Source organism: Rattus norvegicus, chromosome 8, assembly GCF_021556685.1.
Source record: "Rattus norvegicus strain SHRSP/BbbUtx chromosome 8, alternate assembly SHRSP_T2T, whole genome shotgun sequence".
Taxonomy (NCBI): Eukaryota; Metazoa; Chordata; class Mammalia; order Rodentia; family Muridae; genus Rattus; species Rattus norvegicus.
This window is the reverse complement of record NC_141541.1, coordinates 49,838,036-49,865,347: the sequence shown is the minus strand read 5'-3', so window position 1 is coordinate 49,865,347 and position 27,312 is coordinate 49,838,036. Positions and strand designations below refer to the sequence as shown.

Here is a 27,312-nt window from a genome sequence, read left to right as displayed (position 1 = left end):
GCCAGCTGAAAGCCAATTATTTTTATTTATCTTGGTTCATTGGTAATTGCCCAAAGCAAACATAAATAATAGGCTAATTTTGGTGGCAGAGGAATATTGGCGAGCCCCCTCCACTGTTCCTTATCAAGAGGAACATTGCACTGTGAATTCCTACAGGTGGAGGCAAATGCTTGCCTCCCTCTTTCAAGGTGGGTAGGGCAAAGTTGATAAAATAAGATCCTGTTGAGTGGGAGTGTACCAGCTACATGCTGGGATGCTGGCTGGTGTTCACCCTGGAGCTGGGTCACAGGGCTTTCCTCATTCACAAAGCATTTTGTAAAAGTGCATGGAGGGGCACTGACTACTGTAACTGCAGCCATTAGAGCACAGTGAACTGGAATGCACAGAAAAGATACTCATGGGAAGTTTGCCTACACTGTCATTTAATAGATATCTCCAGGATTGGGGGAATGGCTCAATGGGTACTGTTTCCCTTCATAGTGGTAGGGCTTGAATTATAATCCCCAGAATCCACACACTGCTATACATCGTGGTCTATGTCTGCAATTGTAGGAGTCCCAAGGTGAGATGTAGGGCAGAGACTGAAGACCAGAGCTTGTGGCTAGCCTAGATGTGCTGAGGTTTTCTAGTCATTCATCTCTTAAGTTTGCTTTACTTAGAGGAAAGCTGTGCTGCTGTGTACCCACAGTTGCCCATAGCAACAGACACTGCCATTGCCAGCTGGTAACCTAGGCAGATTAAAGGAAGGACAGGCGCTCTACCTATGACTCGGTTGCAGGTCTGGCAGTCTCACTCAGAATTTGGGCAGTGTGTTAGGCTGTCTCTTGCCCCTATGGTAAACACCTGAGAGAACAGATTTAAGGGGGAATTTCTTTGGCTTATTGTTTCAGGGGCTTTGGTACATGATTGGTTGTCACTGTTGCTTTGCACCTGTGGCAAGCAAAACCTAATAGTAATAGGAATGTGTGGAAGAGCATTTGTGACCCCTTATCAGCCAAAACTAGGAAGGACATAAAAGGGGCAAGATATAGACACACAAAGGATACATCTTTGTGACCTACTTCCCCCGTAAGTCTACCTCTTAGAGTGCCCACCATCTCACAAAACAACCAGCTAGGTACTAAGACTTCAGTAATCTGGCTGTGGGGAGACTGCATATTCTACCTGTGACCTTCCCAAAGCACAGTCTCTAAAGAAGCACATGGCTATTTCATGTTACAAAATGCACCCAGTCCATCTCCCAGAATTGACCCCCACCTCCCCAAACTTAGTTCCAATGCAATTCTAAAGTTCAAGACCAAGGTCTCCTCTGAGATTTGTGGTAAACTTTTAGTTGTGAGCCCTTGTCAAATCAAGAATAAATCATGTGCATTCCATATACAGAGGCATAGAATAAAAATTATAGGTCCAAAGGGAAGAATAGAGAAATAGCAAGGAAAGAGCTAACCAGAGCAAGAACAAAGCACTCTCACCAATATTTGATGTCACCTGGTTTCTTGTTGAGTTTGAAAACCTTTGCTGTTGGTTCTTATTCATTTTAAAGTAATTCTTATTTATGAAATTGGAGGTACCAACTTTTGGTGCATATGTGTTTGCAAGTATTATAGCATACTGTTGTATCAGTTTCTTTCCTAAACGCTTGTATGAGAAATTTTTCTTGGGGAAATGCAACACACATACATATTCAGGCCAGAAATCCTTGGCAGACCAAAGTAATTGTACGAAGTTCGGCTTGGTGAACTGGAGTTTGTACTAGGGTTACTAGTAGGAACATGAGTAAGAGGTTATCTACAGGAGTAGGTATGACTTAAATTGGCCGTATCACCAAATATCTCACTGCAACATGGGAAATGACTCATGAACATTGCTACTCTGGGGCTTCCTGCAAACTGGACAGGTCTAGGAGGTCTCCCTTCTGCATCTCAGCTGTTCAGACTCTCTTCCACCAGTGATATACTTCTTCTATAAAGCGGAGAGGGGATTTCTCATTACCCTTCAAGTTTTGTCTTTCCCGGACATGTGAATTTTTGTTTATTTCCTAGAGGGAATATTTCAACTGAGAGAAAACAGCTCTGTTAACAACATATATAGTTGCATTTACTGCATCTGACTAGCTTTTGTTGGAAGTCTACCATGTCAGGTGTAGGTGCTTTTTGGTCTCCATTTGCTTTGTAAATTGCTTGCATCCTGTTACTCTCAGTCCACGTGGATCTTTGCCAGTGAGATGTGTTTCTCATAGACAACAAAAAAAAGTTAGTCCTTGTTTTTTTGTCTTTTTGTTGTTGTTTTTTTAAATCCAAACAGCTATTCTTCATCTTTAAATTGGATAATTAAGACCATGTACATTTAGGGTTAGTATGAAGAGAGATTCACTAGTTTCTCAACTTTGATGGTTATTTTTCTGGTGGTTCATTGTTTATTCTTTTGTTTCTACCCAAGTCCTTTATGGGGGTTTGGTAGGTTGCCAAGCTGGACATGACAGATTCATCTTCATTTCTCCTCTGCTCATCTAATACTCTTAGGAAGTCATTCTTTCCTGTATTCTCACGGTTGAGGTTATCTTTTACCTCCTGGTTGGCTTTTCTATATCTTCTGCTATGCTGGCTCAGTGGTCAGGAGTCTCTTTGTTTGTACTTGGGTTGGAACATCTTCCTTTCTCTGTGGATTTTAAAAGGTAGATTAGACTTTGGGCATAGCAATCTCCACTGGTAGTTACTTACTTTTAGAGTTTGAAATGCACCATCCTGTGCTTTCTCAGCTTTTAAGTTTTCTGCTGTTTTGGTCTTTGTGAGTTGAGCATTTACCCTGCAGGTTTTTAATAGCTTTTCTTTTGTTTTGCAATTTTGTCATCTTGATTGTTATTTGCTGCATTGTATACTTTCTTTGTCAAGTCTATTTTGGGCTTCTAAGTGCCTCTTGTGTTTGAAGCCTCATTTCTTTGTCTAGAGTTGGGGAATTTTCCTGCCATCTTACGACAGGCTTTTCCTCGAAGGTTAATTGGATGCCTCCACTACACCGTAATTCTTGTATTCTGAATGTCTCCAAACCGAACAGTATGTGAATAATGCTAAGGTCTGCCACTCGACTGAGCAATAACAAAGTTTCTTGAACTACAGCTATAGTGTCCAGCATCAATTGAGTGTCTGCATACTGTAATACTCTAAAACCTTCCTTATATGTCTGTATGGAAGTAGTACTCCTTAGGGCTTCTTCTTAAAGCAAATATTTTTAAATGAATTTGATTCATACACAAGTGGGCAAGGCCTAGCAGATTCCAAAGACACTCATATCATGTCGCCTAGTGTCTTAATGTAAGTTATTTGCCTTGTCTTAATATAAAGTATTTGACTTCTTTTTAACGTTCTTCATCTTTTGAACAACCCAACTTTCCAGTTTTACAACTTAAAAAAATTAATTCTTTGAGAGTTTTGAATGCTTTGATCCCATCTGCCCTCTTTTCTCACCTCCTTTAAGTTCTACCTGCCTACCCTATCTACCTAATTTTATGTCTTCTTTAAAATATCAATAACAAAACCCACATCAAGTCCAATTTTTGCTGCCCACATATTCTTGGATGCATGATCTGCCTACCAGGGACCATATCCTCAAGAGAGCTGACTCTTCCTCTCCCAACAACTATACTTATCAACCTAACCTATTGGTGGGACTTCATGCCTGCCTCCTCTTTTTTTTTTTTTTATTAACTTGAGTATTTCTTATATACATTTCGAGTGTTATTCCCTTTCCCGGTTTCCGGGCAAACATCCCCCTCCCCCCTCCCCTTCCTTATGGGTGTTCCCCTCCCAACCCTCCCCCCATTGCCGCCCTCCCCCCATAGACTAGTTCACTGTGGGTTCAGTCTTAGCGGGACCCAGGGCTTCCCCTTCCACTGGTGCTCTTACTAGGATATTCATTGCTACCTATGGGGTCAGAGTCCAGGGTCAGTCCATGTATAGTCTTTAGGTAGTGGCTTAGTCCCTGGAAGCTCTGGTTGCTTGGCATTGTTGTACTTTTGGGGTCTCAAGCCCCTTCAAGCTCTTCCAGTTCTTTCTCTGATTCCTTCAATAGGGGACCTATTCTCAGTTCAGTGGTTTGCTGCTGGCATTCGCCTCTATATTTGCTGTATTCTGGCTGTGTCTCTCAGGAGCGATCTACATCCGGCTCCTGTCGGTCTGCACTTCTTTGCTTCATCCATCTTGTCTAATTGGGTGGCTGTATATGTATGGGCCACATGTGGGGCAGGCTCTGAATGGGTGTTCCTTCAGTCTCTGTTTTAATCTTTGCCTCTCCCTTCCCTGCCAAGGGTATTCTTTTTCCTCATTTAAAGAAGGAGTGAAGCATTCACATTTTGATCATCCGTCTTGAGTTTCGTTTGTTCTAGGGATCTAGGGTAATTCAAGCATTTGGGCTAATAGCCACTTATCAATGAGTGCATACCATGTATGTCTTTCTGTGATTGGGTTAGCTCACTCAGGATGATATTTTCCAGTTCCAACCATTTGCCTACGAATTTCATAAACTCGTTGTTTTTGATAGCTGAGTAATATTCCATTGTGTAGATGTACCACATTTTCTGTATCCATTCCTCTGTTGAAGGGCATCTGGGTTCTTTCCAGCTTCTGGCTATTATAAATAAGGCTGCGATGAACATAGTGGAGCACGTGTCTCTTTTATATGTTGAGGCATCTTTTGGGTATATGCCCAAGAGAGGTATAGCTGGATCATCAGGCAGTTCAATGTCCAATTTTCTGAGGAACCTCCAGACTGATTTCCAGAATGGTTTTACCAGTCTGCAATCCCACCAACAATGGAGGAGTGTTCCTCTTTCTCCACATCCTCGCCAGCATCTGCTGTCACCTGAGTTTTTGATCTTAGCCAATCGCACTGGTGTGAGGTGAAATCTCAGGGTTGTTTTGATTTGCATTTCCCTTATGACTAAAGATGTTGAACATTTCTTTAGGTGTTTCTCAGCCATTCGGCATTCCTCAGCTGTGAATTCTTTGTTTAGCTCTGAACCCCATTTTTTAATAGGGTTATTTGTTTCCCTGCGGTCTAACTTCTTGAGTTCTTTGTATATTTTGGAAATAAGGCCTCTATCTGTTGTAGGATTGGTAAAGATCTTTTCCCAATCTGTTGGTTGCCGTTTTGTCCTAACCACAGTGTCCTTTGCCTTACAGAAGCTTTGCAGTTTTATGAGATCCCATTTGTCGATTCTTGATCTTAGAGCATAAGCCATTGGTGTTTTGTTCAGGAAATTTTTTCCAGTGCCCATGTGTTCCAGATGCTTCCCTAGTTTTTCTTCTATTAGTTTGAGTGTGTCTGGTTTGATGTGGAGGTCCTTGATCCACTTGGACTTAAGCTTTGTACAGGGTGATAAGGATGGATCGATCTGCATTCTTCTACATGTTGCCCTCCAGTTGAACCAGCACCATTTGCTGAAAATGCTATCTTTTTTCCATTGGATGGTTTTGGCTCCTTTGTCAAAAATCAAGTGACCATAGGTGTGTGGGTTCATTTCTGGGTCTTCAATTCTATTCCATTGGTCTATCTGTCTGTCTCTGTACCAATACCATGCAGTTTTTATCACTATTGCTCTGTAATACTGCTTGAGTTCAGGGATAGTGATTCCCCCTGAAGTCCTTTTATTGTTGAGGATAGCTTTAGCTATCCTGGGTTTTTTGTTATTCCAGATGAATTTGCAAATTGTTCTGTCTAACTCTTTGAAGAATTGGATTGGTATTTTGATGGGGATTGCATTGAATCTGTAGATTGCTTTTGGTAAAATGGCCATTTTTACCATATTAATCCTGCCAATCCATGAGCATGGGAGATCTTTCCATCTTCTGAGGTCTTCTTCAATTTCTTTCCTCAGTGTCTTGAAGTTCTTATTGTACAGATCTTTTACTTGCTTGGTTAAAGTGACACCGAGGTACTTTATATTATTTGGGTCTATTATGAAGGGTGTCGTTTCCCTAATTTCTTTCTCGGCTTGTTTCTCTTTTGTATAGAGGAAGGCAACTGATTTATTTGAGTTAATTTTATACCCAGCCACTTTGCTGAAGTTGTTTATCAGCTTTAGTAGTTCTCTGGTGGAACTTTTGGGATCACTTAAATATACTATCATGTCATCTGCAAATAGTGATATTTTGACCTCTTCTTTTCCGATCTGTATCCCTTTGATCTCCTTTTGTTGTCTGATTGCTCTGGCTAGAACTTCAAGAACTATATTGAATAAGTAGGGAGAGAGTGGGCAGCCTTGTCTAGTCCCTGATTTTAGTGGGATTGCTTCAAGTTTCTCTCCATTTAGTTTAATGTTAGCAACTGGTTTGCTGTATATGGCTTTTACTATGTTTAGGTATGGGCCTTGAATTCCTATTCTTTCCAGGACTTTTATCATGAAGGGGTGTTGAATTTTGTCAAATGCTTTCTCAGCATCTAATGAAATGATCATGTGGTTCTGTTCTTTCAGTTTGTTTATATAATGGATCACGTTGATGGTTTTCCGTATATTAAACCATCCCTGCATGCCTGGGATGAAGCCTACTTGATCATGGTGGATGATTGTTTTGATGTGCTCTTGAATTCGGTTTGCCAGAATTTTATTGAGTATTTTTGCGTCGATATTCATAAGGGAAATTGGTCTGAAGTTCTCTTTCTTTGTTGTGTCTTTGTGTGGTTTAGGTATAAGAGTAATTGTGGCTTCATAGAAGGAATTCGGTAGGGCTCCATCTGTTTCAATTTTGTGGAATAGTTTGGATAATATTGGTATGAGGTCTTCTATGAAGGTTTGATAGAATTCTGCACTAAACCCGTCTGGACCTGGGCTCTTTTTGGTTGGGAGACCTTTAATGACTGCTTCTATTTCCTTAGGAGTTATGGGGTTGTTTAACTGGTTTATCTGTTCCTGATTTAACTTCGATACCTGGTATCTGTCTAGGAAATTGTCCATTTCCTGAAGATTTTCAAATTTTGTTGAATATAGGTTTTTATAGTAAGATCTGATGATTTTTTGAATTTCCTCCGAATCTGTAGTTATGTCTCCCTTTTCATTTCTGATTTTGTTAATTTGGACACACTCTCTGTGTCCTCTCGTTAGTCTGGCTAAGGGTTTATCTATCTTGTTGATTTTCTCAAAGAACCAACTTTTGGTTCTGTTGATTCTTTCTATGGTCCTTTTTGTTTCTACTTGGTTGATTTCAGCTCTGAGTTTGATTATTTCCTGCCTTCTACTCCTCCTGGGTGTATTTGCTTCTTTTTGTTCTAGAGCTTTTAGGTGTGCTGTCAAGCTGCTGACATATGCTCTTTCCTGTTTCTTTCTGCAGGCACTCAGCGCTATGAGTTTTCCTCTTAGCACAGCTTTCATTGTGTCCCATAAGTTTGAGTATGTTGTATCTTCATTTTCATTAAATTCTAAAAAGTTTTTAATTTCTTTCTTTATTTCTTCCTTGACCAGGTTATCATTGAGTAGAGCATTGTTCAATTTCCACGTATATGTGGGCATTCTTCCCTTATTGTTATTGAAGACCAGTTTTAGGCCGTGGTGATCCGATAGCACGCATGGGATTATTTCTATCTTTCTGTACCTGTTGAGGCCCGTTTTTTGACCAATTATATGGTCAATTTTGGAGAAAGTACCATGAGGAGCTGAGAAGAAGGTATATCCTTTTGCTTTAGGATAGAATGTTCTATAAATATCCGTTAAGTCCATTTGGCTCATGACTTCTCTTAGTCTGTCTACATCACTGTTTAATTTCTGTTTCCATGATCTGTCCATTGATGAGAGTGGGGTGTTGAAATCTCCCACTATTATTGTGTGAGGTGCAATGTGTGTTTTGAGCTTTAGTAAGGTTTCTTTTACATAAGTAGGTGCCCTTGTATTTGGGGCATAGATATTTAGGATTGAGAGTTCATCTTGGTTGATTTTTCCTTTGATGAATATGAAGTGTCCTTCCTTATCTTTTTTGATGACTTTTAGTTGGAAATTGATTTTATTTGATATTAGAATGGCTACTCCAGCTTGCTTCTTCTGACCATTTGCTTGGAAAGTTGTTTTCCAGCCTTTCACTCTGAGGTAGTGTCTGTCTTTGTCTCTGAGGTGTGTTTCCTGTAGGCAGCAGAATGCAGGGTCCTCGTTGCGTATCCAGTTTGTTAATCTATGTCTTTTTATTGGGGAGTTGAGGCCATTGATATTGAGAGATATTGAGGAATAGTGATTATTGCTTCCCGTTATATTCATATTTGATGTGAGGTTATGTTTGTGTGCTTTCATTCTCTTTGTTTTGTTGCCAAGACGATTAGTTTCTTGCTTCTTCTAGGGTATAGCTTGCCTCCTTATGTTGGGCTTTACCATTTATTATCCTTTGTAGTGCTGGATTTGTAGAAAGATATTGTGTAAATTTGGTTTTGTCATGGAATATCTTGGTTTCTCCATCAATGTTAATTGAGAGTTTTGCTGGATACAGTAATCTGGGCTGGCATTTGTGTTCTCTTAGGGTCTGTATAACATCAGTCCAGGATCTTCTGGCCTTCATAGTTTCTGGCGAGAAGTCTGGTGTGATTCTGATAGGTCTCCCTTTATATGTTACTTGACCTTTTTCCCTTACTGCTTTTAATATTCTTTCTTTATTTTGTGCGTTTGGTGTTTTGACAATTATGTGACGGGAGGTGTTTCTTTTCTGGTCCAATCTATTTGGAGTTCTGTAGGCTTCCTGTATGTCTATGGGTATCTCTTTTTTTAGGTTAGGGAAGTTTTCTTCTATGATTTTGTTGAAGATATTTACTGGTCCTTTGAGCTGGGAGTCTTCACTCTCTTCTATACCTATTATCCTTAGGTTTGATCTTCTCATTGAGTCCTGGATTTCCTGTATGTTTTGGACCAGTAGCTTTTTCCGCTTTACATTATCTTTGACAGTTGAGTCAATGATTTCTATGGAATCTTCTGCTCCTGAGATTCTCTCTTCCATCTCTTGTATTCTGTTGGTGAAGCTTGTATCTACAGCTCCTTGTCTCTTCTTTTGGTTTTCTATATCCAGGGTTGTTTCCATGTGTTCTTTCTTGATTGCTTCTATTTCCATTTTTAATTCCTTCAACTGTTTGATTGTGTTTTCCTGGAATTCTTTCAGGGATTTTTGCGATTCCTCTCTGTAGGCTTTTACTTGTTTATTAATGTTTTCCTGTGCTTCCCTAAGTGTGTTCAGGTCTTTCCTGAAGTCCTCCAGCATCATGATCAAATATGATTTTGAAACTAGATCTTGCTTTTCTGGTGTGTTTGGATATTCCATGTTTGTTTTGGTGGGAGAATTGGGCTCCGATGATGGCATGTAGTCTTGGTTTCTGTTGCTTGGGTTCCTGCGCTTGCCTCTCGCCATCAGATTATCTCTAGTGTTACTTTGTTCTGCTATTTCTGACAGTGGCTAGACTGTCCTATAAGCCTGTGTGTCAGGAGTGCTGTAGACCTGTTTTCCTCTCTTTCAGTCAGTTATGGGGACAGAGTGTTCTGCTTTCGGGCGTGTAGTTTTTCCTCTCTACAGGTCTTCAGCTGTTCCTGTGGGCCTGTGTCTTGAGTTCACCAGGCAGCTTTCTTGCAGCAGAAAATTTGGTCTTACCTGTGGTCCCGAGGCTCAGGTTTGCTCGTGGGGTGCTGTCCAGGGGCTCTCTGCAGCGGCAGCAACCAGGAAGACCTGTGCCGCCCCTTCCGGGAGCTTCAGTGCACCAGGGTTCCAGATGGTCTTTGGCTTTTTCCTCTGGCGTCCGAGATGTGTGTGCAGGGAGCAGTCTCTTCTGGTTTCCCAGGCCTGTCTGCCTCTCTGAAGGTTTAGCTCTCCCTCCCACGGGATTTGGGTGCAGAGAACTGTTTATCCGGTCTGTTTCCTTCAGGGTCCGGCGGTGTCTCCGGCAGGGGTCCTGCCGCTCCTGGGCCCTCCCCCACGGGAGCCCAGAGGCCTTATACAGTTTCCTCTTGGGCCAGGGATGTGGGCAGGGGTGAGCAGCCTCAGGAGTGCCCACCTGACCAGGCGGTTGGGTCTCTCTCTCACCGGGTCTGGGAGCAGAGAGCTGCTGCGGGCCGGGATCCGTGGGTGTGGGACTTCCGGTAAACACAGAACGTGCCCGGTTCTAGAGAAATTCTGCTTCCGTGTGTCCCAAGCTCACCAGGCAGCTTTCTTGCAGCAGAAAATTTGGTCTTACCTGTGGTCCCGAGGCTCAAGTTCGCTCGTGGGGTGCTGCCCAGGGGCTCTCTGCCGCGGCAGCAACCAGGAAGACCCTGCCTCCTCTTTCCACGTTGGCATTTCATCTGGCTTAAACCGGCACAGGTCTCATATGTGCTGTCATACATACCCATGTGAGTTCATATGTGCTGTTTCCCTGATGTGTCTGAAAAACTAAGATATTCCTCTTAGTCATCCACTATCTCTTGCTCTTGAAATCTTTAAGCTTCCTCTACCATGATGACTCTTGGGATTTTGGAGAAGCAGGTGAGATACAGTTACTTAAGGGCTGAGACTTTTCAATGTATTATTCTCTGTACCTTGGCCAGTTATGTACATCCATGTTGCTACCATCTACCAAAAAGAAGTTTCTCTGATAAGAATTGAGAAACGCACTAATGAGTTTGTTGTCTGGCCAAATTATTTTTAAATCTTTCTCCTTTGTGCTTTGTTTCTAATTCTTAATTTAAGCTTGGCTAAAAGTGGCAGCAATGATCACACCGAATGATGGACTACCTGACATTTCTTCTGCCATTTTAGCTAGTTTGTCATAATTAAACTCATCTTTCCACCAAGTCTGAGAACAGGGCCTGTACTTCAATTCCCAGTAGAGTCCTATTCCTGTCAGAAACTGGGAGTTGAGTCTCTACTGTCTGTGTTTCTGTTACTGTTCTGGTATGCTAAACTCCCACCGGAACTGAAGATAAGGCCCTGATCACATCATTCGAGTGCCTTTCTAGTTTGCTTCCCCAAATTTCTCTTACAAATTGCTCCTTAAAGGCTCCTGAACCACATAGTGAGGAATGCTCATAGCAATGTCCTCACTTCTCAGGCATCAATTTTCTGTGTTATTTTCTTGACTTTGTGACAATGTCTAAGAAAACCGGGTTATAAGAGTAAAGATTTTTCTTTGACTTACACTCTCAGAGGTTTAGTTCATGGCAAGCCAGCTCTGTCACACTGGGCATGAGGCAAGGCAAAATATTACAGAGGTGGGAGCATGTGAGGAAGCTTTTCACTTCGTGATGACACAGTAACGAAAAGGTATTAAGATGCCTGAGGCCAGACAAAACTCCACAGAGCGTGTTTATAGAACCTACTTCCTATACTTTTCCACTCACTCCTAGAGTTTCTACCACGTCTCAAATAAATTCCACCAGCTAGAGACCAAGTCTTTAACAGTAATTCTCACAGACAGCAATATCAAGGAATTGTAGCTATCAGAATGGGCTTCACCTTCTATGGCCTGAGCCCCGTGGAAGATGAGGAGCCCTGCCACGTAGAACCGAACAGGTAGAGTGCAAACCTTTTCTACTACTTATGGCCAATGAAGGCATAGGGAGGTTCATACCAGGAAGCTTGAGGACTGGTTCTGGTACTACACACATACCTTTCATCCACCCTGTAACTTTTCCTCTGTTCTACCATGCCCACACTTCTTGGTTCAGATTTCCAGAGGAAAACAGTCTCTGTGAATATGGACATAACTTGGGACTCTTAGACAATATCAGCTCCACCTGAACCTCTGATTCTAACTTCTGACTACTCCTCCCTTCTACATCGATCCACACCTTAAACCGCATGGTAGAAATGATGGTAAAAGTGTGCTATGCTTACCTTTCAGGGAGATACTATGATCACAGAGGTAGTTTCCTAGTATGAGGCTCATCTAGATATGTTGACTCCCTTTATCTCTCCAAATACATGAGACTTGGCTACATAATTTGAGGCTATGAGAGATTGCGTTCATGCTCTCCCTATGTGAGTGAATGGTACTCAAGCCAATCACACAGAATTCCTATATCACAGACAACCATGACTATAGAATGAAGCAGGGATTGTGATTCAAGTTGAGATGTGTAAAATGAATGCTGAGAAAGAAAGAGGGAAACAGAAAAGGAATCCAGATACTCTGCAAGCTTTTAAAAATGTATTGATTGCTCTTGAAAGAATGAATGACTGCCAATGCCCAGCTCCACTCATTCTTTTATACCTCATGTATGCCTGGTGTCTGTGTGACCTGTACTGTGTGACATGTCTGGCAGGCTCTAAGGATGCAACAGAAAGTAAATAGTGTAAAACAAAAACAAAACAAGAAGCAACCCGACATACATAGGTGTCAGCTTTCTCAGTTCTTTCTCTGGACCCTTGAATATCTGATTCTGTAAAAGTAAGCCTGTTTTATGAATGGCTTGTGGAGGATCAAGAAAGAGTCATTGACTGTTCAAGTTCATAATGAGAGTTGACCACTGGAACAGAATGAGAACCCCAGGCTATAGGATCACTAATGGAAATTGTTGTTTGCTGTATCCTTATTTTTTCTTGCTCTACAGACATGTGAGTTAAGCTGTATATGAAAGTCTAACCCTGGGAGTCTGTGTTGTTGACTGATATCCCATAGGATAAAGTCATTGGTGCTGACATAATAGCTCCAAGGGCACATATTCTATGCACAAAACCAATGTCTCTGAAAGTCCGTGTGGATCATATGCTTCTGTTTGTTGTATGTTCTAGCAAGCTGTGGACTGATTTTTTTAGGCTACTACTTGGGGTAGTGAAATCTGAGACAGTTATGCCTGTGGCCAGTTCTCTAGTTCTGAGAAGGAACAGGGTTTATTCCCAATACTGTCCTGCTCTTGTTCTTGGGTAGAAGATCAGGAATGAATTTCAGTTGCCACTGTCCTTCTCTTCCCACTGGATCACATAACACAGTTATAATTCAGTGACTTTGTCATCTGTCTTGGAAAGTTTGATCTGGGTCATTTTGAAATGTCTAGTCATTCACCATTTGACATAGGCCATGGGAAGATTTCTTGGTGAAAGGAGTTTCCCACATAACACTGGGATTCTAGTATGCATCCATGACCTTAGGAACATCAACTAGTGGTAATGGCATACTTGTCACGGGTCAAGTTTGTGTAGATGCCACAGTCTGAAAAGTGGCGGTCAACTCCATGATCAATAACCTAGGAGATGTTGAAGACAGGGTGTATTTTGGTTTGGGTTGCTGTGTTCCTTCTCCTTAAAACATCAGAATGTATTTCTCACATGGTGTTGAGTTTATTGGACACCCATTTGAGCCAGACCTTCTAGAAGAGGTCCATCAGGAGATCCCACAGGCATCAGAATAATCTTTACCTGCTGCAGTTTGCTCCTGTTGACTGGTGTTGCATATTCTAAGGTAGTTTCTCCTATTTTCAGGCTTGAACTGCCAGCAAGCACTATGAGGTTGCAAAGAATCAGGGCCAGCAGAGCCAGGGCTCACAGAGCCAGCTGCATGTGTAGCTATCCAAGCAAAGGCCTCATGGCCTCAAGAAAGAGCTCAGCAGTGGATGGAAGTAGAAGAGTGCTTTCATGCTGTCCTCCTTCAGGAAGTTTGTCCTTGCTACAAGAACCCCACTAAAGGACTTAAGATGAACCCATTACCAAAACACTTTTTTCCCGTCTTCCTAATTCCTATGATCACAGCAAAAGAAGGGACCATTGGATCACAATGTCCTATAGGGCTACAGGAAATGGATGTGGAGGAGATGGAATTACAATGATACTTTTGAAATGCATGTGACTTGTGGGAAATATGGGGATTTTGAGAGGGCAGAAAAATGGAAAGCAGTTATTCCAGGCAGGAAGAACAAAGAACAAAGACACAGGTAAGAAAAAAACTCGTCAGTGTGAATGATGGAAATGTTGGGAATCGTGGGAGAAGAGTTCGTGTGAGGGTGATAATGATGGCTGGAACACCTTCGGTGTCAGACTCAAGGTGGGTCATTTGCTCTTGTACTGTCACTGTCTTGCCTAGAACTCCATGCAGAGCACACACCTGGCAAATGTGTACTGGACAAGTTCATGAATAAATGAATTGACTTATGAATTGTGAGCCGAAGGGATGAATGGATATCTGGAAAGGCAGAAAAGCTACAAATAGGAAGTATATTTAAGGACCATAGTTTACTTTACCTGGGCATCTCTCACTGTTTTGGAGTTAAGATAGGTGTGGATACTTGCAAGCCTTTGTCCCAATGATATTGAGCTGTTTTCGCCTTTCAGGACATGTTGTGACACATCTGAGAAAGGAAAGACAAGGCTGCACAGTGGGACCGACACTTGAGGCAGGGATAGAAAAGTAATATGGAGGAGAAGCGCGAAGTCAGGGAAAACAGGAATACTACCATTTTTCAAAGAGTTGAGCAAAATGGCTGAAGCCGTGGCAATGCTCACAGGCAGAGTCTGAGGGAAAGGATGGTATTTAGATCGTCAAGTATAGTGATAATTATTATTCTGGGGGTTTGCCGCACCTCCTGTTGTCTTTAAATATCTATAGGGGTTTCTATCCCACTTCACACGATATTGTTCCCAGGTAAAAGACACATGAACTTTTAGCTTAAAAGCACTAGAGCTGAGTAGATATGAACCCTCTCTACTATTTTGTCTACCTCCCTGTGGTGATCTCTGAGATATCACTTGCCATGCTCGGCTTGGGCTACTCCCACCCCATCAGGCCAGCCCTCATGGCTGTGGGCTCATTATCTATCTACCACACAGCTAGTTCCTCCTTCCTTTATCCCCACTGGTCCCTACCTAAGATGCCAAGCTGGGAACCTTTGCTCTATTCCTTCTCTCCTGCTCAGCCCAGGCTAGCCACGTCTTCATTAACCAATCAGGGATAACTTGGCAGCAAGGTTTGCACAACAGCATCTGACACACAGGAGACTTCTCACTAGTCTTGAAGCAACCAGGTCTTGGGATACAGTATTCAGCCTTTGGATACATAGCAGCACCAAACCAACCCTAACAGGCAAGAACAGCTGGAGAACCTTCTGTCGTCAAATTACCAGGGTGCAGAGAACTCATCAAACCCAAGGAGATGACTCTCAGGGTGAAGAAGCATTCTGTAGAACGCAGCTTGAAATGTGTGAATGCGCTCCTGAGGTCTTTCTTGGATGGGAGTGATCGCCGTCTGAGAAGCTGACTGTGATAAAGGAGTGAAGAAATGCAGATAACCCAGGCTTGGATAAAGAGTATAAAACTGGTGGTTGGGGATTTAGCTCAGTGGTAGAGCGCTTGCCTAGCAAGCACAAGGCCCTGGGTTCGGTCCCCAGCTCCGAAAAAAAGAAAAAAAAATTCAGAGCCAGCTTTGGAAACCAAGCAGCTGTTTCAGGCTACAGTGGAAGGAGCCAAATGAAATCTAGAGAAATCCTGAAGACACCACCTAGAAAAGCAATCACTATAAACAACAAGGAAGCCTTTAATGGAGAAAGTCAGGGTCTCTATTAGTTGGATCTTGACTATAAGGACCCTGACTGATTGGGAGTTTTCTTCCCAATCTGCCTCTTTCCTTTGATGATACCCATCTGAAACAAGAGCAGGGGAGGAGAAAGAACTCTGAGGGTTGAAACACATCTCCAAAATAAATAAATAAATAAATAAATAAATAAATAAATAAATAAATAAATAAATAAAACGAAGAAAGAAAGCTGAGCATCCCCAAGGTCTGCAAGAACGAGGGAGATGTCATGAATAGGAAGTAATTTAGTGCCCCAAACCACTGGCCACAGGCTGAGCCATCTGCCTTCATAACCAAAACCAGTGATAACTTGAAGGGTTACCAAGGCGGGTGACCACAGCACTTCACAGCCATATAGACCCAAAGACAAATTCTGACTTTTCCATTTTCTAACTCTTTCCTTTTTGGACAAAATCCTCAATCCTTGGTTAGGAAATACAACAGCGATGACAGTGCATCCTATACTGTACTCCGTGTATGCATATCGTGTGCCTGATACAGAGTTTGATCCTTCCTGCACGGCTGTTTGGAGTGAAGATGGTTCTCAATAAGGAAGGCTTACTTCTCTGTGGTGCACTGGATAAGCAGAATACCCAGTGCCCATCTGCAGAAGTCCTAGCTTTCTGGGCTACTAAATAAAGGGTATTAGAATCTTCTCTGTGCCAGGTCATGGGAAGCCTATGTCAGTAGTTTTCCAGACTGGTGGGCAATCTATGGGGTGCCATTTAAAATCAAGAAACTCAAATGAGACCCAGAGGAGAGAAATCTGCTAATGAGCCCATCAAGTTAAAGAGGTAAGAGTGTTAGCTTCTGGCCATCTGTCTTGTTCTGGCAATACGTGCTGTCCAGATCCCAGCCCCTGCGTCTCCTCCAGAACCTGCCAATGCCATTGATCTCTATTAATCTGATGAAGCATCCATTCCCCCCAACTACCAACCTGTCACTGTTTGCTTAGCTTGCATGAAATCAGAACTCCACAAAAATCGATGTGTGAAATCTTTGTATCAACATATAAGAACTCCAAAGGTTTATGCTGGCAGATGCAGGATTTTAGACAGATTAAAACTGACAAACTGGCATGTTCCATGGTGGAGGCAATGATGAGAGATGGTGCCCTGTCAAAGGTTTGGAAAATGGCATGCTAAGAAAGAAATGAACAGCTCCTGCAGGGAAGGGAGGTTAATGCAGTTGGATTATTAAGAGGACATTTGTATTTCCACGAATTCCAAAGGCTTGTTTTTCTGAAGTGACTTGAAATCGCTAGGGCTGTCACAGTGGAACTTGTGAGTGAAGGTGAATGGTTAATGGCTTGAGCAAAGTCACAGTGGGCAGAGGATATACCAGGACAAAATGGTGGAACCTTGGCTCCTACTTGTGGCAGCCACTGAACACTCCACACGCAGAGAGGACTCACCTCTGGCTGGCCTCAGAGCTCTTTATTCCAAGAAACTAAACGGTGGGACCTTTCTCACTCGAGCACCCAGGAGACCAAGATGGAGCTCTTGCCTCAGTAGCCAGAGGAGGGTGCATGGCTGGATGTTTTGCATGGCTAGCTCTGTGCACTTCAATCTGTAAGACACTCATACACTGGAGCAAAATGTCTTTGCTCTGACCTCAAGAGCCCTTTAAACAAAGGTAATGACCAGTGTATTAAAGAAGGAAACCTTTCTATTTTTAAGACCTACTCTGCATCCTGTTCTCATCATAGAAGTTCAGCATTCCAAAACTGTGACAGAATTTTTTTTTTTTGTAATTTTGATTCCCATGTCTCACAGCATACCGTGAGCCATCTGCTTCCAATATCACGGGGCTGTGGAGTGTACGCTTCAGGAATGCAAACGCTTCCTTTAAGAATAGTAGCCAAGAAAGGTAAATAGTTGGCTCCTGAAGGAAGGTGAGTGTACTGCTAGCAGTCAGTAGTAGACTTGGGAATGGAACTGCGCAGCTGAACGCTTGCCCGACCATGCACGGTGAGTTTGACTCAATCACGTTTCTGAAAAGCTAACGGTGCACATTTGTTCAAACAAAACTCAAACATTTTGGGGGCAAGCATGGAGCATGGTATAGTGGAGGAAGACCAGGCAGTGGAGTGAGGCTTGAGTTCGAACCTTTCCCTGGCACACATATATTCACCTGAAAGATGGGTATAAGACTGTAGAGATTTTTTTTTAAAAGTGGTGCTTGGCGAGAAAAAGGATATAAGAGGGCTAACATCTTTGCTAAGACACAGTAAATAGGCTGTCTCTATCTGACCATTTTTCTAAGTTCCCCTACCACCACAATGTCAATAGAAATGTCTATTCTAGACAATTGGAACTACAGTGACTATCAATGAATACAGTATGTGCAAGTTCCTTTCTTAAAGTAATAGAGGCATGACTGAATCAGTAAAGCTGACTTTTGCTGTTACTTGACTCTGTGTGTGTGTGTGTGTGTGTGTGTGTGTGTGTGTGTGTGTGTGAGAGAGAGAGAGAGAGAGAGAGAGAGAGAGAGAGAGCGCCCATTGGCTAACAGACCAGTGAACCTTTTTCTTATTGGCTCTTTTTGTGCTGATTGTCCCTTCTCGTATCTGGTTACCACTACATTAAAGATCACCAGTAACCTTGGTAATGTAACTTGTTTACAAGCTTGTAATTGGGCAGGACTTAAAGGAGGCTTGCCTCAACTGTTCTGTGTCACACAGGAAACATCAATTAAGTACTGAAGGGAGGGTCCCCACTAGGATGTCTTCTTCAGCTAGCTAGTATCATTGCAGTCTATTTTGAGGGCTTCAGGTGGGGCCATTTTCTTTCCACAGGTACTTCCTATGTGGCTTGCTACTTTTTCTCACCGAGTAACAGCTAGCTTCCAACAGCCACATCTTGAGACAAAGAGAACCAAGTATAACTTGGGTTGGGTTGTTGTCTCTGATCTGGCCCTGGAAGTCACATAGTAAGTACCCTTTAGTCACAAAGGCTTGCCAAGGTAGAGAACACAGGCTCCAGGTCTTTATGGGGAACCACAGGATGATGGGAAGTGTTTCTGTGGCCATCCTTAAGGACACGTAATCTGCTATACCTCTCACTTAGGCCCTCTGGTTGCCACTTAATTCAAAGCTTCTTTCCTTCTCTATTTGCTTTCTAGTTGGTCTCTTCTTACACCCTGGAAAAAGCGAATTTCAATCTAAAAGTGGGGAAGGAAAGTATGACCATACCCCTGTCCTGGTGTGTGTGTGTGTGTGTGTGTGTGTGTGTGTGTGTGTGTGTATGCATGTATACATGTTTGAATGTATGTATATATGTGTGTATTTATTTTGCTAACAAGCTGAAGTCATCTGGGAACAAGAACCTCAACTGAGAAAATGACTCTGAATGAGATTTCCTGTAGGCAAGAGTCTGGGGCATTTTTTTGATTAATGTTTAATGTGGGCAGGCCCCACCCACTGGGGGCAGGGATAGTGCCACTCATGGCAGGTCATTGTAGATAGTATAAAAACGTGGTCCAACCAAACCAAGGGGAACAGGCTGGGAGGCTGCCTTACTCCACGTTCTCTGCTTCAGTTCTCTGCTTCCAAATTCCTGTCTGGTATTCTTGTCCTTACTTCCTTCAAAAATAGACTGTGATATGGAAGTGTAAACCAAATAATCTCTTTCCTCCCCAGGTTGCTTTTGGACATGCTTATCCACATTTTCACATGCCTATTACAGCAATAGAAGGCAAACTCTGATAACCCCAATGTTAACTACTTTCTAAAACCTTCTTTGATTTCTCTTGCCCAGTGGAATAAACTTCGAATCTCTCAACTCAAACACTCAGTGGTCTCATGTTTTACAATATGGATACAGCTTTGAAACTCAAGCTCATCCGAGTCTGACAGCATATAGATACTGACAGCTCAGTGAGCTTAGACCATTTTATTTTGAAGGGGTTAAATTTATGAGATGGAAAAGCCATCATGGTCTTACTATACTTCACGGTCAGTCAGGTCTGAGTTAAAATTGCAGTTCTACAGTAAGTTCCTTTAGAGGGCTTCAGAGTTCTGTCTGGCAGACAGTTATGAGGATTGACAAAAACAACACGCATAGTACCTGGTACAGAGTAGACTTTCAGTAAGTATGATTATCTTGCCTTTTCTGTTTTCTCACCTGTATTTGGGGAGCATCTTTTCTCAGCAGGCTGTACACTGGATTCCCAGACCAGTGCCTCTGTGTGTTGTTAGTGGTCCATGCAGGAATAACATGCAGGATGGTGAAGCCTCAAAAACTCCTGGCTTCATTTCACTAGCCACAGAAACCCACATCATGCTTTGGCAGCAGAGAAGCATACAGGCTGAATTTCCCACAATCCTTTAGTCTGGGCACCTTAACCAGCTTATCAGACAGCCACAAGCAGTACTGCATGCCTTTGGAAATACCGGTGGCCTCGTGGTTTGCATTCCGCAGATCCACACTGGATTGGGCAAATGTCAAAAGCTCTTTTGCCACAGTCCATGTGAGCACCCAATGGTTTCCCTCTCTGGCTTCTGGCTGTTTAAAGCTTATTTAAAAGTTTCCCACCAAGTCTAGCTCTTTTTTTTTTCCTTTCTTATTACTGTTACCATTTTGCCTTATCAGTTCACCCATTAACTCATTTAAATCTATGCCTTTCAAATTGGATTTCCATTTACTAGATGATTTACTTCATCAGTCAATAGAAAGGCTCCAATAATTGCAACAGTTCCATTTCCAATAATTTGTGGAGTCTACAGAAGGCCATTTCTCCCATTTAAATCAGAAGCAGCAGGTCCATGGTAAGCAAGTCGAATCATTAGATTTAACATTTCCAGAAGTTATCCACACTGATAATTGTTCAACCTCACAGCACACTCAAGTTTTCATGGCAGTATAGTAAAGTGACTCTTCACCCTGGGGTATTTTCTGCTTTAATGCATCTCCTTGGGTATCGTATAAGTCATCCACCCATGGTCTCTCCTGTGACCAGTTGATACAGGAATATACCATACTGTGGTGTACAGAGACAGTGTAGGTCCTCACATTCAAAGGCCAAGATAGCATCCCCATTGGAGTGCAGAAGGGCGAAGAATGGCAGCTTCCTTTGTCTTCTTCCTGAGTTTCAATCTTCTTTCTTCTTTCATACAACCTTTCCTGACTTAACCTCCGATTGCTCTGTTCGCTCCAGAACATGAACCGTCTAAACCTTTATTTAGCTTCTCCTATCTGACTACTCATTAATTACTACTCAGTTCATCTACTTTAAACAATAATCTTGTGAAAGTCTTATTCTTCTGCTTCCTAAAGGGTAAAACTGAAGCTCAGTGGGAGTGAGCCTGGGCAGGACTGAGCAGTGTTAAGCCCCGGTCAGGGCTGAACAGCAGAAGTTCTGTCTCTAAAACCTCCTATGAGCTCCCCTGGCCTCTTCTTGCCTTCCTAAGCAAACCCTCTAACTAGCTTCATAGTTGATAGTGATTGAAAACGTGATCTTGTCTGTAGTTGTCAGTGAGCCGTTTTCTTCTTTTCTTATGCACTGGCCTCTGCTGCCTGTTACACTGAGGTCTGCAAAGACAGGGCCACATATACTCTCCTGTTCCTGGGGAGGCACTCTCATATATTGGAAGGGGCACCAAACGTGCATGCTCATAATTTGAGGGTCAACTCCGGGCTTCTTTTCTTACCCGTGTGGCCTTTGATAGAGCCAACCTTTGTTTATCTTAAAACACGGGAGCTATAAAGCCAAGCATATGACACATGCCTAAGAATCCCAGCACTTTAAAGACAAAGGCAGGAGGAGCAGGGGTTCAAGACCTTCCTTGGCAACATAGCAACTTTGAGGCCAGCCTGGGCTACCTGAAAAGGTTTAAAAAAAACCACAATAGATATAACACCTATGAAACTTGCTAGGTGAAGCACTATGAAGACATTCCCAGCCACCTTTCAATGTCCCCCCCACACACCCCCTACAGAGCATGTCATTCTCAGAAAGTGTTAAGTCACATGTGCTGGCTTCAGAGTCCTAGGAGAATAGTGTCCTGGGAGAATAGTGCTTCACATCCCAGCAAAGCAGCCTCAGTGCAGCCTGGTGTTCTGGCCTGAGTTCCTGCTGGGTGGTGAGAGCCAATCAGCAAAAGCCTAGAGCCGTTCCTCCCCTGAACAATGGAAACGTGGAATGGTGTGACTGGCCAGGTGCCAGGCAGCTGTTCTGTGAGTCCTTGGAGGATAGCGATGGTCTCACATTGCAGAGAGGGATTTAGTTAAACCTGAAGAAGTATTTCCTGAGTATAGGCACCATGAGAGGCTGGAATGTAAGGTTAAGAAAGACTTGAATGCTTTTCTTTGGGAATAGTGGAAAAAAAAGAAGAAAGGGGGTGGGGGGAAGCTCCCCCAATCAATCTGTGTGAGTGCTGTGTTGCTGAGGGGCAGAAAGATGGATTTGTTCCTTTGAGAGCCAGGAGTTGTCAGTATTGAGAAACAGGGTCTGCTTCTCCTCTCCTCTCACCTTTCATAATAGAGAACTCTTCAGTGCTCCCAAGAAGCACCACACACCTCACCTGCTCTGATGAGTAACGCACACTACGCCTCTCCCCCCCTCCCAAACATCTGCCTCGATTCTTTACCAACATCATTTAACTGTACCGACTGTGTAGCCTGCAGTTTATTCAGGAAGCTTCCCTGCAGCAAGAGACCAACCTCAACTAACGCTTCAGGTGTCCAAACAAACCTCGGAATACACCAAGGAAATGTCACCTGAGCCGCCTTCCCAGGCTGCCTGGGTAAGCAAGCAGCACTTACTGTGGGCTTTTTTCTTTGCCAGGACAGCCCCAGAATTCCATCTGCTCATCAACAGGAAACACAGCCTTCTTGACTTTGCGAGTAAAGATACGCAAAGCCTTGTACTTCATGGTCTCACTCCTGCCAACAGAATACACATAATTACAAGTCATGGGGAGAACTCCCGGATGAAAGAGAAATGAAGCTTTTTGAGAGGTCCAGTGTTTGTGAGGCCTGCATCCACAAAATCGTTAACCTTTCAAATCGTGGGAGTCGCCATCACGAGGGTAAAGGGTGTGGCTTTCTACAAACACTGTGGCGAGCACCTTGGAGGAATTTCCATCCCCACACAATCACTCACAAACGACCTCACTTCAACCCTCTCAGCATCCTGCAGACACACTTGGTGCAGGCCCATGTTGAGAGCGATGTGCTGATGCCTCAGCTTAGCCCAAACTCTGAGTTTCCAAGACTCCATCTTTATTTACTTCAAGGTCAGGATTACTCAACTGTAGTTTTAGTTCATGGAACTGTACCATTTGCTTGTTTCTTCCCAAGAGATCTTTGGAGGCTTTCCTGGGCCTTTGAATCTATGAACTGCATGGTCAAGAATCTGCTTTTTACAGCAAACGAAACTAAAGTTGATTTAGATTTCAGATTTTAAAAAAATGGAGTTATATCCTTATATGTATGTGTGGTTGTGTGTGTGTGTGTGTGTGTGTGTGTGTGTGTGTGTGTGTGAGAGAGAGAGAGAGAGAGAGAGAGAGAGAGAGAGAGAGAGAGAAAGAGAGAGAGAGAGAGAGAGAGAGAGATTTTGGGGACAGCAACCATGTCTAGACATGCAGTCATTTGTGTGTAATTTGTGTGTAAGGCCTGTGTGCACATTTGTGAGTACACCTTATGTACATGGTCCAAAGAAGATAGTTTTATATGAACCTTTCCATAATTTTGCGCACAAAATAAAGTTTCACAGATTTTTCTTCTGGCAACTCCATGTTTGTGCTCCGAATATTTTGGATTCTGGAGCATCTCAGATGCCATTTTCGGATGCTTAGATGCTCATTTCTAGAGAGCATCTAAAGTGTTCTTCATCCTCTCTTGGTAGGCGAGAAGAGGTTGTGATTGTAAAACATAAACGGTTGACTCAGAGGCAAGCTGTGTCTTACTCCACCCAACAAAGCCTGAGACTGCAAGCCGCAGCATCTCCTGTCACTGGTTTGCTAAGGGCAGTCCTTCTCTCCATCTGTGGTATAAGCTTGAGCTGCAGCCATGGACACGCATGCTATGGGCAGGATGGGGTGGGGTTGGTTGGAAGGTGGGGGGCTTGTTAGGAGAAGCAGAAGAACAGGGCAGTTCTAAACAATACTCTCTGGGTCTAAATAGCCTCTTGATACTCTTCCAACTACAACTTTCTAGAATTCAGTGAACCATGACCCAAAAGGTGTGTTATGGACCATGTGAAAGGCATCCCCTTCCTTTTCCTTTCAAAGGGAAGAAACATTATTTTCATTGCTTTCCTGGTTTTAGGAATCTTGAGCGGTAGAGCAGGACATGCAGTGTCAGTGCTCTGGCCCACCCTAGCTGGGATCTGGGTCAGGAGGGTTAGATGGGATGCCCAAAGTTTGTTTTTGAAAATTCAGCTGATACCTTTGTCACATTTCTTGGCTGGAGAGTGTCTGCGTTCCATCCCACGTGGGAAGGCCTCCGTATTAGTTATCGTCGTTATTGTTGCTGCTCCTGTAATAAAGCACTGTGACCCAAAGAGACTAATGAAAGAGAGAGTTTATTCTGGCCACAGTTCCAGAGGAGGAGTCCATGACTATGGGGGAGATATGGAAGGCAGTAGCTGGAGCAGCAAGTTGAGAGGTCTCTCCTGCAAAGACCAGACACAAAGTAGAAAATGAAGTAGAACTTGGGCAAAGCTATAAAACTCTTAAAGTGTCCCCACCTCCAGTAATTACTTCATCAAGTAAAGTGCCACCTCCTAAACATTCTATGACCTCCCCAGGCAGCACCACCAACGGAGCACTAAATGTTCAAATCCTTGAGCCTACGGAGATTCCTTGTTCAAACGACCACAAGCGCTATGTGACTTTTAAATTGGCATCTTCAGAACCAACATCACTACCAGCCACCCACCTTGTTCCAGGGGAAGGGCTGGGAAGAGAGGGTGGACTCCCGGTACTTTAAGACTTGGAATGCCTCTTGCCTTTTCTCTTCCTCGAGGAGCTAAGACTTGATTTGACCACTCTCTCCACCTGCTGATTCTTTTCCCACGCGGCTTTGTTATGAACAGCTTGTCCAAAACAAAACTGCCACCGATTGTACTGGGGACACTCCATCTGTGTCCAAATTATCTCCTCTCCCTGGGCGCCATGCTCCGAGCATAGAACAAACAGTGTCTCTAAGAAATGACAGATTCTGTCGTCTCAGGTCCAGGACCACAGGCACAGGAGATCAGTAGAGAGTCACAACCAACCCCTGTTGTTCACTGGAAAAAAGTACAAAAGCTTAACATGAGGGAGACATCAAATAAAGTAACTTAATTATTAATTAGCTAATTTGTTCAAAAAATATTAATGTTCTTACCATGTAGACAGCTCCGTGGCACCCCATGAGCCACAGTGGGAGAATCTGTCCTCAAGACCTGTACAGAGGCATTCATTGCACACATCTCCAGGAAAGCTGAAATGCAAAATCCCCAAGGCTAATTGAGTGCACATAGTAACTGCCTTGGTAGTTTAAAAAGGGGAAAGTTCCCTGAAAATGGGGGTGGCCATAAAGACTTTCACAGAGTGCAGAGAACAGTTTAAATAATCAAACATGGAGAAGAGGGGTGATAAGGACAATTCTGAGATAGGAGAGAAGATGGGCACAGCTGGAAAGCCAAAGGTGTTGGGTGACTCTAATCAGCACAGGGCTGGGGTAGAAGGGAGTGCTGTAAAGAGAATTCAGATATCCTCATGCAAGCAAGAGCTTCCTGGTACTATAGGGGAAACAGCTTTCAGGCATTTCCCACTCCCCCCTTCTCTCTTTTACTCTCACCCCCACTTTCTTTCATTTTATTTACTTATTTTAAGGTAATGATACGTCACCGCTAAGCTTCACACAATTAGAATCATCATGTACGGTCCGTTCAGGGATGAGCTGTAAGATATATGCAAAAATCCATTTTCTTTGATTCCTTTTCCTGTCTGCTGGAATTAGTCATTGTACCAGCTCCTCGTTCATTTTTAACGAGCATCCTACTAACTTACCTCCAGACTGCCTGAAGTGCAGAATCTTCTCTGAGCTTTGGAACCAGTGCTGCAGGCTCTGTGTGTCAGTTGTCCTTGAAGAATTCCCATCTTTTCTGGTGCCTACTCTGCTCTGATCACTTTCTAGATCTGCTGCAGAGAGCCCGGCACTTGAAACTCCTTCCCACCTCTCCTAGATCGATTGCTTTCTTTGTTTAGTTTTGGTAATTCTTTGAGTCTATGCACAGACCCCTCTTAAGAGTAAATGTAAAGAAGCTATCCTTTGGCCTTCTCTCTCAGGACGGTGAAGGTTGTTTCCCAAGGACTCCGGCCTGCCACTGTCAGGCACTGCTCATGTCTGTGCTGAGTGCGTTATGCTGGCTGTACCCGTGGAACTCAGATTCTCCGGGATGTTCAGATGTTCCCTTCGAGTGGAATTTGGATGGATATTTCCAGACACTGTGTCTGGAGACTCTCGTCTTTCTGTTCAGGAATTTTTCTTGCACTCTCTTTTTGTTCTCACTTTTGTCCTGTCTGTTCTCTATGAAATTCCTTGGTATCCTAATGTTAGGGGGCCACAGAACCTTTGGTTTTCTGTTCCAAACCCCTACCCTCAGTTCCATGTGCTCAGTGTCACTTCTAATCTTTATACAGACTGTCTTCTTTGTTGTCCTTTTAACTCTTTCCTTAGCTCTTATTGGTGGCTCCTTCCTGACCTTTGTCCACAGCTCCTTCTGCTGCTCCTTTATGTGTCTATCTCCCAATGTAATGTGATCATGGACAAGCTCCTCTTAGCCAAAGGACCATTATGGTCACCTCTTTCAGACTGTGCCCTCGTGAGTTTCCTTTCGGGTTAATGAAAAGAAGAATCTCTAAATCTATTATTCAAGAGCTAATCATCTGAATTCCCCCTCCTCAGAGAGGACTCACCAAGCTCTTGGGTGGTGCAGGCTAGGGCAGTATAGGGCACAACTTATCTTGGAGCACTGCATGAGCCTAATAGAAAAAGAAATGATGAGAAGCTCTTTGTCCCATGTGTGACTTTTTATTTAATTCCATCTGTTTCCAATAACATCCTCAACATCAGCTGTTCTTGTTATCCATCCACATGTAGAGTCCCCTGCTTCAACCTCTCAGAGAAGATGGGGGTGACACAGCTCTTCCTTCTCATTCAAGCTTTTATGGTCTTTGGCTTTTCTGTGTTTTTTTCCAGTTCTTAAACCCCAAGACTACACAACAGGGACTTCCATTATCTTCCAGTTTCTGAGTACTTGAGGCATTTTTTTTTCTTCTCCATCTCACTTCTAGCTTTTCGTGTATTTGTTTTTGTCATTGCTGCTCACTAGTTTTTCTGTTTGCTTTGTGTTTTGTCCTTGTGCAGCTTAGACTACGTAGCCAAGGATGATCTTGAACTTCTGGCCCTCCTGTGTCTAGTTCTCAAGTGCTAGGGACTAGAGGCATGTGTGATCATACCCAGTTCCTTCAATACTGAGGACTGAACCCAGAGCTTCATGCATGTTAGGCAAGCGCTCTGCCAAAGACGCTGTATCCCCAGCCTCATGTGTTGGGAATGTGTGTGCTTCCCCCTTTCCATCACTCTATTGGTGAAAATGTGGATTTTAATCCATTATACTGAACAAGAACTCTGTAATTTTATAAACAAAAGCTGCCCCTGTGAAAAGTAAGTCAATACAACACAATACAATACTTAGCTCATTTCAGCATCTTCTGATGCTCTTCTTTTCGTCCACAGTAGAGGGAGATATCTCTGTGGGCATGCAGACTTGTGGTATAGTGAGGAACTTCCCAACATCACACACTGGGGCACTGCCCTCTTTCTGCTG

At 43.1% G+C, this 27,312-nt stretch overlaps 1 long non-coding RNA gene across 2 annotated transcripts; it reads right to left on the bottom strand.

The window, feature by feature from the left end:
- On the bottom strand, positions 1-25,857 carry LOC102547107 (uncharacterized). 2 transcript variants are annotated; one of them, XR_015627204.1, is made up of 7 exons: positions 25,490-25,857; positions 24,822-24,917; positions 24,372-24,723; positions 23,880-24,105; positions 22,254-22,373; positions 14,163-14,269; positions 1-2,658 (listed from the first exon to the last, which is right to left on the bottom strand). It is a non-coding gene; the product is annotated as an uncharacterized LOC102547107 (long non-coding RNA). The 2 variants fall into 2 exon arrangements; XR_015627205.1 differs by lacking the exon at positions 14,163-14,269 and having other exon boundaries at positions 1,503-2,658.
- Between the last annotated feature and the right edge of the window lie 1,455 nt (positions 25,858-27,312).